General features: G+C 47.7%; 1 protein-coding gene across 1 annotated transcript in view; it reads left to right on the forward strand.

Moving 5' to 3' along the window:
• LOC135388860 (lachesin-like) overlaps positions 1 to 12211 on the forward strand; it is a 184926-nt gene that overhangs the window by 17810 nt on the left and 154905 nt on the right. The window lies entirely within an intron of this gene.

The raw sequence follows: 12211 nt of genomic DNA on the forward strand, positions 1-12211 counted from the left end.
CGCTATACGTCGCACAAAAGGAAGAAGCACATGAAAGAAGCGCCAATGGTCCTTGAGATGCAGGGGTGGACCCTACAGCGTCTGGAGCAAGCCGGTAGCCAAGAGGAACTCCAAGAACATCAGAAGTCCTCGACGGTGTTGGACATGGCTCTGACATGGGCCAAGAATTGCAGCCAGGTTGAACGTCTGTCGGCTAGCACCACTCAGCTGAGCACAGAGTTGCCGCCTCTCCATTTCGTAGAGCTTACATTCTATTAGGACGTGCTCAATGTTCGCTTCAACGCCACATTTGGAGCATAGGCAGCTGTCACAGTATCCGATTCGGCACTTGAATTGGGGAGTGAAGGCAACGTTGAGACGAAGCCTGTGCAGGAGGGACGTAAAATAGCGTGGTAAACGGTCAGGAACTGAGAAGGACATAGTGGGATCCACAGAATACATGAGAGACCTGTCAGTGATGTCCCGACTCCACTGCTGGCGAGCTAGTGGCTGAATGAGCTCATTCAGAAGTGATCTCCTGTCTCCTCTTGATAACACCGTTGGTACAACAGCCCGAGACTGTTGGGCAGCCGTTGCCGCTCTGTCGGCTTCTTCGTTTCCGCTCAAACCACAGTGACCCGGGACCCACTGCAGGGATATATGATGACCGTGATCGCTTAGAAGCTGAACCTGATGGAGGATATCAGTGACAACTGGGGCGAGCGATCCACGTATTCCCATGTTGGCTATACATTGAAGAGCAGCCTTTGAATCTGAGTAGATGACCCAGGCCCGCGGATCGTCACAGGGCGTCTTACGTAGAAACAACAGGATAGCATATAACTCAGCCGACGTTGATGATGTGCGATGTCAGAGACGGTATCCATGTGACACACCGTCAGTTGGAATAACAAATGCAGACGATGAACTTTCATGACTGGAGGATCCGTCAGTGAAAACTGCAGTGTGGTCAGAATAGCGATTGTGCATCATATCCGCTGCAAGCTGTTTCAGAACTGATGTAGGCACTTGGTTTCGTTTGACATTAAGACCAGGAATTGACAATGCGATCGATGGTACTGGAAGCGACCACGGAGGCGTCGTGGGCACCACTGATCTTGCAGAAAACGGGGGAACCTTAGGTTTCACTTCCATGAAACAGTTGTATGCGTTACATTGCTTCCGGCGACAAACTTTTGCTATTAGTGGATGGCGGCGGTGGTGTGCTCTGAGGCGCAAGTAATGGCGAATGGTCTCCCTCTGCCGTAAGACTTCAATGGGTATTTCGCGGGCTTCTGCTATCACCATCCGCGTTTCCGCGGCTCTCGGGACGCCAAGACATACTCTTAAGCTCCGTGCTAGAATACACCGCAGTCGTTGTTCTTGCGTCTGTGAAATTCCGTGCAAGACTGGTAGGCTATATAGCAGAGTCCCTCGGACTAGGGCTTTGTGGATGGCCAGAAGAGACTTCTCATTCATTCCCCACGCGTACGCCTCCCGTTTTTAACAAATCGGGAAAGCGAAAGATATAATTCTGCATGGCGGCTGCTTCCGTGCGTCCTTAGTCGCGGAAGGACATAGTACCGGTAGTTGTGTCGGGGGCTTGTTTATGTTTACCCGATAATGTCATGTATATTCAAAAATAGTAAATATATTCAAACACTCGCAACTGGTAACACTAAAGATGACGTGTTGTTAAGCACGCAAATGGTATCAGGCTGTAAAGTCGTGCCAAGGTCGTGATAAGCTCTGAGCAATCCATTGAGAAATCACAACATGAAAGTATGAGCAGACACCATATTAGCCAAACTCCGATGTATTAAGCACGGTGACGTCGCGTGAGGAATTGCAATGAATGTGATGGTCCGTGAAGTCCCTCCAAATGTATCGACCTCTGAGAAACGGCGCGCACTAATCACAAACAAGATACCAATCCAGCCACATTCACCTTCCGCTTTCTACCTGTTTCCCCACCCGTCCATGAATCGGCTCCCACCCAGCGTACGACGCACAAAAAGCATGCACCAACTACAAACAAACCTCGTATAACTTTCACCTTACCCAATCCCATTCACCGCCTTTACACCATACAACCGCCTAAGCACAGTTCGCGATATCCATCAACCTCCGTCCCCCCCTTACCACGTGAACGGAAGGCTCTATCAGAATAATCTTGCAGCGCCGTACAGCTCAGCAAAAAGGGGTAAAAGGTGCATGTGCGTGTGTATATATCCTTCCGTCCCGTCCGCAGCGTTGTGTATCAGGAAGGCATGGGTTGGGGGTGGACGGGGGGAGACCACTTTTATGGGCGGGCGGGCGTCCATCTTTTCTTTCTTCTTTTTTTTTTTTGCCCGTTCCGATGAAATATGAGGCGACTCCTGTGCCCGACTTTTATGGTTCCCTATCGCTTATTCACGCCAATGCCTTCTTCCACATCGATGCCAGGGCCAGTGGAGCCGGTATCACCGCGTTCTTGTCGAGTGTGTATAGCACGGGGCGTTTTAAAAACGATAAGGAATCTGTTACAACGGAAGGAAGTGGTAAAACATTTTCTTCGGGGAAAGCACGGTTACTCATCTTGTCCTTTTCTTGTGGAACAGATTTGATGAGAGTGCTTGCGCGTAATAATCGTTGTGTCTAAGGTGGTCTAAAAGTGGCAAATTCTTTTCGAGATATTCCTTTCCACATGAGACATGAGCAGGTAACGGATCAAAGGACGATTTCTTCTGACGCGCATTCGGTAAATTTTGCGACTGATACGCCATGAGAGTGTCTCCGCGCATGAGAGGGCGTAAACAGAAGAGAGGTCACGTGACTGATGATATAATAGGGAATCAATAGGGAATAGTAGGGAATATGGAATAATAGGGAAGCACGTGGAGACCATAAGGGAACACACATGGTCCATCTCAAACTTGTATTTCCCTTATTTCAAAATAACAATAAAAATAATGGTGCAGCGATATTACACGTAAGGTTTGTCTGCGAATAGTACTGCAACATGTTGCACGTGCGGCAGGCTTGGACTGCGCATAATTTCGACCACATGGGGTTCTTTTGACGCGCGCCGGAAATCTCGAACACGCGGTGCTGGAAACAATGTTTACCTTCGCAACATCGCTACCGTCCTCGTCCGGGTTGGAACACGCCATCTTGAGCTCAGCAGGCCAACACGTTACCGACTGAGCTACTGGGGAGGGCCCTTATTTGAAGCCTGACCAAACAGGGCACGGTTTTTAGAAAAGGGGGAAAATGGTAAACTATGGAATGATATATTAGTCCCTTGACCTGCTTGCATAGCGTATTCCCGTACTCGAAGTGACGACACCTAAAGCTTCGTCAAGCGTTGCTGCCCTAAGCGAACGGTGCACACAGGTTATTACTGCTTGAATCATTCTCCATATGGAAGACTGGGATATTTCACATGAAAAGTGTTACGGGATTACGCGAATCAAACGCAAGCACGTCTTCAGGTTTCCTCTGTGCTCCGAGAAAACTTTGCACAACTAAAAGCGTGGAGCAGCAAGCGTTGACGAAATCATCTTCGCATATCTTTCCCTGGCATACAGTTTGTCGTACAGCGTATAAGGAAACGATTGAGAGTACGTCGTTTGAGTTTTAGTTTACCATAGATGCCCCATTCATTACCATTAATTTATTTGTTGTTGTTGTTGTTAACATTACTAAGCTAACATTATTAAGTTCTCAATTCTTCAAGGTTCAGCTCTGGCTAGGTTGTGTCTAGGATACGCTTTGATAACCTTTCGTCTGTCTTGCCAGGGCAGCAGGAGGATGTGGTGAATGTATTCTGATATTTAAAACACGCCGTAAGCCTTCATAGTCTTCATCATACGTATTCATACAGCGTAGACGTCCATAAACCTAATAGAACCTAACAGCATACGACGGGCTCGTAAGGAAAACCATAACTTCCTCGGACAATCTCAAATCTACTTTGTGCAACAAAATATTGAAGTCGAAGATAACAAAGTATAAAAAAAAAGAGGGAAAGCGAATCGATTATGCGAATATTCTGCATTCGTCGTCTAAATGCTATCTCCGAAACTGTTCTGTGACTGATCTACCGCACTTAAATATGCGGCGCCGCGCAATAGATTTGTAATGCAAATTTGCCGAAACTGCAAAATGTATCACAGCCTCAGTTTCTCCCTTACGTCCGTTCCCTCCTCTGTTTTCTTTAAATTATGTTATTTGCTTGTATCCGACCGTTCGCTTTGTCTGCACAAAACGTTTTCTTCGGTTCCCCTCTTCTGCCTGTTTCGCTTGCAGCTTATCTTTTTTATTTTCACAATGTCGAGTCCAGAGCGATATAGGATGCACAGTGAGATAAGCCGGAGACAGGTCATTCTGTGTTGTTGTGGTCCGTCGGAATAAAATTTATCTCGTTGCAGGCACAACAAGCGCTTGCCCCGTGTTTGCGTCGTAGATTTTCTGGAGAAGACGCATACGTTATTAAGGCTAGGGTAACTTCTTTGCCGGCAAGATTCCGACTGTGGATAATGTGCGTGAGTGACGCGTGTTGTAAACATGCTGGCGCGTATGCGGAATATGAAGAAATAAGTTCTTTTTCCAACCCCCAACCAACCAACCAACCAACCAAGTTTAAGAAATCGTGGAGCTTGTGTATGACCGGAACATGTTAGAGTATGACGTCAGTTATGGAGTAGGGCAGCAAATTTCGCAAGCATGAAACGTGTTTATGGTTTAGCTATCCTTCGGTTATTGACATTCCGCCCAAAATCGAACCAAGCGATACAACTTTTTCAAGTCACGCTAACGCACGCTAACGACGGATGAGCATGCCAACCTGCAACAACAACAACAAATAAGTTAATGATAATGAATGGGGAAATTCGCCACTTAAGGTGCGGCCCACTACCCCAAGGCACAATGGGGCAGGATGTGATGTGTCCTGATGATGAGGTGATGAACGATGCTAAATAGGGATAGTCAGTGGAGTCAGTATGACATCACAACGGTAGGCAAAACCACAGCACACAAAAATACACACACAGCACACAGGTACGCAGGCAGATTATAGGGTAGAAAGGAGACCAGTGTCCCGGAGAAACATCTTGCAATACTCAAGAACTTGACGATGGTCAGTCTGGTTAGACCCAGGGCCGAGAATGGTTGCCAATGTGAGTGGTGCGGCCGTGATCGACTGCAGGCGACACTGTAGAGCTGCTCTTTGGGAGGTGTATAGATGGCAGTCGAGGAGCACATGCTTGGTGTCCGCCAAAACAGCACAGCGAGAGCAGAGCATCGAGTCAGAGCGGCCGATCAGATGCTTGAAATGGGGGGTGAATGCAACCCCAAGACGAAGCCTGTGTATCAGCGACGCAAAATGGCGAGGCACACGAGAAGGCATGGTGAAGCCAAAGTCAGGGTCCACTTCACGCATCAGAACTCTTGATGGAACGTCTCGAGACCATTGCGCATGTGCGAGAGGCCCCACCACATCATTCAGGAAGGTTCGCCTGTCGCCTTTGGGGAGGGTAATCCGCACGCTTGATCGGGAATGATACGCAGCTGCTGCAGCCTCGTCAGCCTCTTCATTGCCGCGGATGCCGCAGTGGGCAGGAACCCACTGGAGGTAGATAGAGTGCCCGCTGATCTCAAGACGGCTTAGTTCCTCCAGTATGTCCACCACCACAGGCGCAAGTGATCCCCGAATACCCATGTTCGCTATACACTGGAGAGCTGCCTTGGAGTCGCAGTATATCACCCAGCTGCTGATAGCGGCTGATGCAATGTGCTTGAGGAAGAACAAAATGGCATGCAACTCCGCAGACGTAGATGAGGTGCGGTGCGAGAGGCGGTATGCGTGGCACGACGACATAGTCGGGATGGTAAAGGCAGCAGTGGAGCTGTGTAAGTTGGTCGACCCATCTGTGAATACTGCAGTGTGCGAAGGATAACGGCACTGCATCATGTCTAACGCAAGTTGTTTCAACACGGGTGCTGCAACGTGATCCCTCTTGCTCTTGAGCCCAGGAATGGTAATGGAGATCGAAGGTATCGAAAAGACCCACGGAGGGGACCTGGGGACGACTGCGCTTCCAACAAAAGCCGGTAGCAAGGGCTTTACAGCAGCGATGCAGTGCGAAATGTTGCTCTGCCTCCGCCTGTTGAGCTTCGAAACCAAGGGGTGACGACGGTGTTCCGCGACGAGACGTAGATAATGGCGCACAGTTTCTCTGAGACGTAAGACCTCTACTGGCAGCTCGCGGGCCTCTGCCACCACCATGCGCGTTTCAGCGGCGCGGGGTACACCGAGGCAGATCCTCAAGCTTCTGGCCAACATACATCGAAGTCTCTGTTCAGATGTTCTTGAGATGCCATGTAAGACCGGGAGGCTGTAGAGAATGGTTCCCCGAACCAATGCCCCATGAATCGATAGGAGCGCTTCCTGATCAATCCCCCATGCAGCGCCAGCGAAGTGAGAAATGACATTGGTCCAGCGTTGAACTTTCGCTTCAAGGTACCTGATATGGGCGCTCCACGAGAGATTGGCATCCAAGATAACACCCAGGAATTTGTGGCACTTCACTTGGCTGAGTGTATTATTGCCTAGCGAAAGAGGGAAGGCGCGCATGCGTTTCCGCGTGAACGGGAGCACAACTGTCTTCTCAGCCGAGATGTCCATGCCAGCCTTGGTGAAGTAATGCTGAACAGCATCCAACGAGTGTTGAAGGCGGCGTTGAATCGCTGGCCTTGATTTACCTGTGGTCCAAACGCACACATCGTCTGCGTATACAGAGAGCTGAACTTTGCGATGAACGCAACGCTTGATATCCGCCATAACCAAATTGAAGAGGATGGGGCTTAATACACTTCCTTGAGGAACGCCTTGGGTCAAAACTGTTTTTTGCGTGTCCCCATCCCGAGTGCGGACGAAAATGGTTCTGTTGGACAAGAAGTCAGCCACCCAGACAAAAAGCCTGTGAGACACTCTAGCCCGGAGGAGGGTGTGCAATACATAAGTGTGACTGACCGTATCATAGGCACGTTTGACATCAAGGAAAACAGCCTCGACAATCCTCTTGCAGCTCTTGGCGACTTCAACAGCAGTCACAAGGTCCATAAGGGAGTCAACTGAGCTACGGTGCCGACGGAAGCCCGCCATCTCATCAGGGAAAACGTGATTCCTTTCCAACCACCATTCCAGCCTGTGTAGAACCATCCGCTCCATCACCTTACCGACACAACTGGTAAGGCTAACTGGACGGAAAGAAGACAGGTGCGACGGATGCTTGCCAGGCTTCAGCAATGGGACCACCATGACTTCCTTCCAGCTTGCGGGTACCTGGCCAGATCTCCATGAGCTGTTGCATATAAACAGCAAAGTTCGAAGGCCCCCAGCGCCAAGATTTCGAAGAGCTGAATAGGTGATCCCGTCTACACCAGGGGACGATTTGGGTCGGGACAAACGAAGGGCAGTTTTAAGCTCTGGCAGAGAGAAATCCGCATCCAGCTGTGCGTTCGACGGGAGCGTTATACGATCAAGATCCTCGCGAAGTTCAACCATGTAGGTATGAAACGTTGCAGTTCCCGCAGCTTCCGCAGCCGCCGCCACAGTTCCGCAGAAGTCCAGAGCTACGTCGACCTCAGACTTGTTGAGGATCAGAGCAAGTGACCCCAGTGGATTGGTGCGTGGAAGGCCATCGCGCAGGCTACGCGCAACTTGCCAAATTCTGGCGGGTCTGCTGAAGGGCGACAGCGTCTCACAAAACCGGCGCCAACGCTGTCGATCAAGGGCTCTCAACCTGTGTTGCACAGCTCTAAGTGAATGACGCGCTGCGACAATATCGGAAAGTAAACCTGTGCGTCGAGCTCTTCGCTCAGCTCTTCGACGGCAAGCACGTAGCTGTTCCACCTGGGGACTAGAGCCCGTATGTCCTGCTGCAACAGGTACGTGCCTGGAGGACTCACGAAGAGAAGTTGTCAACACCTCCGAGAAGTGGTCTGCGGTCATCTCCCGCTGTGATGACACCTCACATCGCTCCCGGAACACCTTCCAGTTAACCAGACGAACGGACCTATTGCCACGTTGTATGGTGCATCCACGGATCGCTATGTATATCGGAAGGTGGTCACTTCCTCTCCCGTCACAATCCGTAGACCATGACGCCTTTCTGAAGACATCTTTCGAGCAGATAGAGACATCGAGGACATCCGTGGTGAAGTCCCTACGCATAAATGTGGAGGAGCCATCGTTCAGCAAGCACACATCGAGTTCGTCAATGACGTCGCTCCATATTCTCCCTTTGGCGTCCGTTTTCCGACTTCCCCACAATGGGTGATGTGCATTGATATCACCTACGAGAATGAATGGAGGAGGCAAGTTTTCCAGAAGGTGCTTCACCTCACGTTTCGTAAGGGCTGATGAGGGTGGAACGTAGAGGCTAACCACAGTGAGCAAAACGTCACGGAAGCGTACTACACACGTGACGTAGTCCACAGCAATACCCTGCGTCCGTGGCTGCATAGCAAAAGTCAGGTCACTTCGTACGCACAATATTGTTCTGGACGAGGCCGCACCTCCTGATCGCACTATGTGGTATCCGCTAAGTCGAAAGTCATCTTTGACATAGGCTTCGCTGATGGCCAATATGGGGGTCTGGTACTTCAATAAAAACAATTTCAAGTCAGGGAGCTTACTGCGCAAGCCACGTGCGTTCCATTGGAGGAGAGTTGCGTTTTTATAGCAGCGGTCCATGGACAGATGCGAGGAAACGCTCCGTTGCAAGAAGCTGCTTAACGGCTGAGAGCTCTGAAGAACTCGGGAAAGTTTGCAGGATGGCCTTGAGTGCCGCGAAAATCAATGGAAGCAGAAGATCGGGCAAGCCATTTGTGTCGACGCGACGCTCAGGCTCCGACCGCTGATACATGGGTGGACTCTTGTTTCCCACACTCGAGGTTCTCCCAGCTACTCCTGCATATGTAGGGCAAACTTGAGGACGAGAATTCACACCGCCATTGCTTGGCGGGCCATGAACTTGCTCGTCAGGTACACTGGTAGCTGCTTGAACTGTTGTAAGTTGTCTGGGGGTCCTCTTAGCCAGCATGACATTTACGCGAGCGTTCTTGGGTGGTTCCGGGTATGGATTGGGACGCGAGGCGCCGACACGCCGTTGTTGGCCACGTCGCGAACTGCCGTTCGGAGGCGATGGGCTTGTTGAGTTCAAGACTTCCGTCTGGTGCGCCACTGTTGCCACCCGCTTCTTTGGGCACATGGAGTGAGAAGCGGCATGAGGGCCGCCACAGTTGGCACATTTAGGCTGCCTCCGAGCAGTGCATTCTGTAAACTTATGAGGCCCAGCACATATCATGCACCGTGTTGACCCTCGACAAGAGCGCGCCAGGTGACCAAAACGTTGGCACTTGTAACACTGGACGGGGCCTTCAACGTACTCAGATACCAACCTGCAAATAGATATAACAAATATGCGATATCTGTATTGCATTCAATATTACCTAGTAACTTAGATCGAAAAACAGAGGCATTCAAAGTAATGCGCATCCGTACTGCAGGCAAAGCTTAAAGAAACGCTGTCATATGGTTTTGTGTGAAGATGTGACTGACCTTTTGGAGCCTACACCCTGTATTTTGATTAAATATTTTAATTAAATTTGCAGTCAAACACTTACAATTTAATTCAATTTCATTTTAGAGCCAGTACTTTCGCTGCTGTGATGTCAGTGTAACGAGCTTCCGGTTTCTGTTCCGTCAAGCTCCGAAACAAAACATGAGTTATGTTTTATCGTATCACACAACAGTCTTCAAATTGCTGTACTTCAGTCACACACGGTTTTGACGTCCGCCAAGGTGCGACAACTGACGTCAATGTAAGCGACGTCAATTACGTTACGTGACATCACATTGTGACGTCACTGTGAAACAGAAACTGAATGTGAACGTGCGGCTCGTTTTTCTTGTTTATCTCAATAACTAAGACGCTCTGTTAGATATAACTTTGCATATGGCGTGTACATGAAACCTACGGACGAATGTTGCTCTAGTCTACTATATTAATAGGTACAGGATATTTTTTCTGCCGACACAATCCAACGACATTCAGCTGGTGAGTAGGCTGAACCTGAGTTATCTCTGAACTCTACTTTTTGCTTCCTTTCTTTCGTTTCTTTTTTCTTTTTTTGTCTGAAATGCTGTCTGAAGCATTATACAAAAGAGCGGAGCGGTATTTTTCAAATATATGCTAGCAATTATGCGCGCGTATCATTTTTCATATCGCATATCCATATTGCAGACAGGCTTCAGGGCTGTGCAAGTTCGCAGTTTCTTCATCAGCAGCTGCTGTTCACTAACAGACAGTGCTTTGTTCAGTGTAAAAGGAAGAGCACAAAGGACCGCTTTTCAGGAAGCAACAATTAATCGCACTGCCTTTCCTCTCATTGGAATAAAGTTAAACGTGAAGTGAGCGCAGAAAGAAGAAATATCTCGCGCCTCCTTGGAGGGAAAGTGCTACACAATAACCTGAAAAAGTGGAAAATAGAAAGAAAAAAAAAGAGCGAAGAAAAGTAGAAAGCATAAACTATAACGCATGGAAGGAGTATAATTATTTAAGCGCATTTGTCACGGGCAGTAATGCAGTCTTTTCATTATAAATTAGAAACAATGAAGTGAAACGAAAATGGAATAACCTTAGAGGCAGAATTGTTGTTAAACATCAGACAGATGACGTAATATCTTACATGTTTTAGAACATGACATTACATGCCTTCTAATTTGTCGTTGATTTTGCAGGCGTTGCCTTTTTAACAAATCACGTTTTGTTTGTTTGTTTGCTTTTGGGAATAGCAAGCCTCCATCATGGCTAACCTTTCCCTTCTGTTTTCTCTATTTTTTTTAATCATCAACAACAACATATATATTATGATTATGAAGTGGGGAGGTTTTCCCCTCTAGGAGTGGAACGCTACCCCATAGCTACCCCATTAAACATATCCCCCTAAATCACGTTGAATTGGTGTTTGATCCTATAAAAACAACCTCTTTTACATAGTCGAGAGTTGTAATGAACAACGTACAGTCAAAGCTTTCCTCACGTAGACAGGATAAGAAGTGTCTGTGAATAGAAAAAATAAATAAAATAAAAAGAACTCAAGGATTGAGATATTGATTGAGTTGAGTTGATAAGAAAATACAAAAAATGGAGAAATAGAATACAACAGAATTATGCGTTGCGCATAAATGTCTTCCATTACATCACCACCAGGATCTCTCATGAGATCAAGCAAGACAAAGCAAAGCAAGCCAACCTTTGGCCAGGCTGACCTTTCCGTAATAAACGTATACCAAGATAAGAAATTATCTCTCTCTATCTCATGGACCAATACTTACATGCTGACCCTGAAGTAAGTTTCAAATCTCCGTTTTACATACCATTGTATTTTTACTACACCTCTCTCTCTCTCTTTTTCCCCCTTTTTTTTATTGTGTCTGTAATACCTCTGATCTTTCATCTATGGTTTCGTGTTCACATTGCCCACAAATTACAGTCGTTCTTGAAAGCTAGATACGAAGACGTCCTTACAACGATAGTCAGACGAAACAGTAGCTCCCTCTTTAAGGACTGTCTGCGATAACTAGCATAACCGCTTACGGAAATCTTTCTCGTTGTTATTTTGAACAGAGCACAGGCGTGCTTGAAATTAGATACAAGCGGAAGGCGATTTTATAACGAGGAAGAACGTCAGTTGTAGACGTAACTTTATCTCCATCTTGTAAGAGCTGTCCGCAATAACTCACATAACTATACGAGCGATGAAGGTTAATAACATACATTGGAGAAGATTGAGAGTACCAGGGTTGGAAACGGGGACGGTCGCAGACGACACCATCAGACAAGACAAACACTCACTGTCAACAAATCCTTTTAACGACACAAAACCTCTAGTTGTGTCCTAGAGTCCTTTTTCCTTCTCTTCCCACACCATTTTCCTTCCGGATCTTATCCGGCTCCGATCTTCTCCACTATGTCTTACTAAATAGCTGAAGCTCTTGGTGAAGCTGGCTGAAGCCTTGCTCAATAAGATAGTCACCATACCACGTCACGAAGAAACCTTACTATTATTATATCCTATAAGCATCCTAATTTAACTTTTACCGACAACAGACTAACTAGCAACTTAAAATGTAACGACCCTCTTAACTATAATAAAACGAAGAGAGCACAGAGCCAAG

Source organism: Ornithodoros turicata, chromosome 3 (assembly GCF_037126465.1).
Source record: "Ornithodoros turicata isolate Travis chromosome 3, ASM3712646v1, whole genome shotgun sequence".
Taxonomy (NCBI): Eukaryota; Metazoa; Arthropoda; class Arachnida; order Ixodida; family Argasidae; genus Ornithodoros; species Ornithodoros turicata.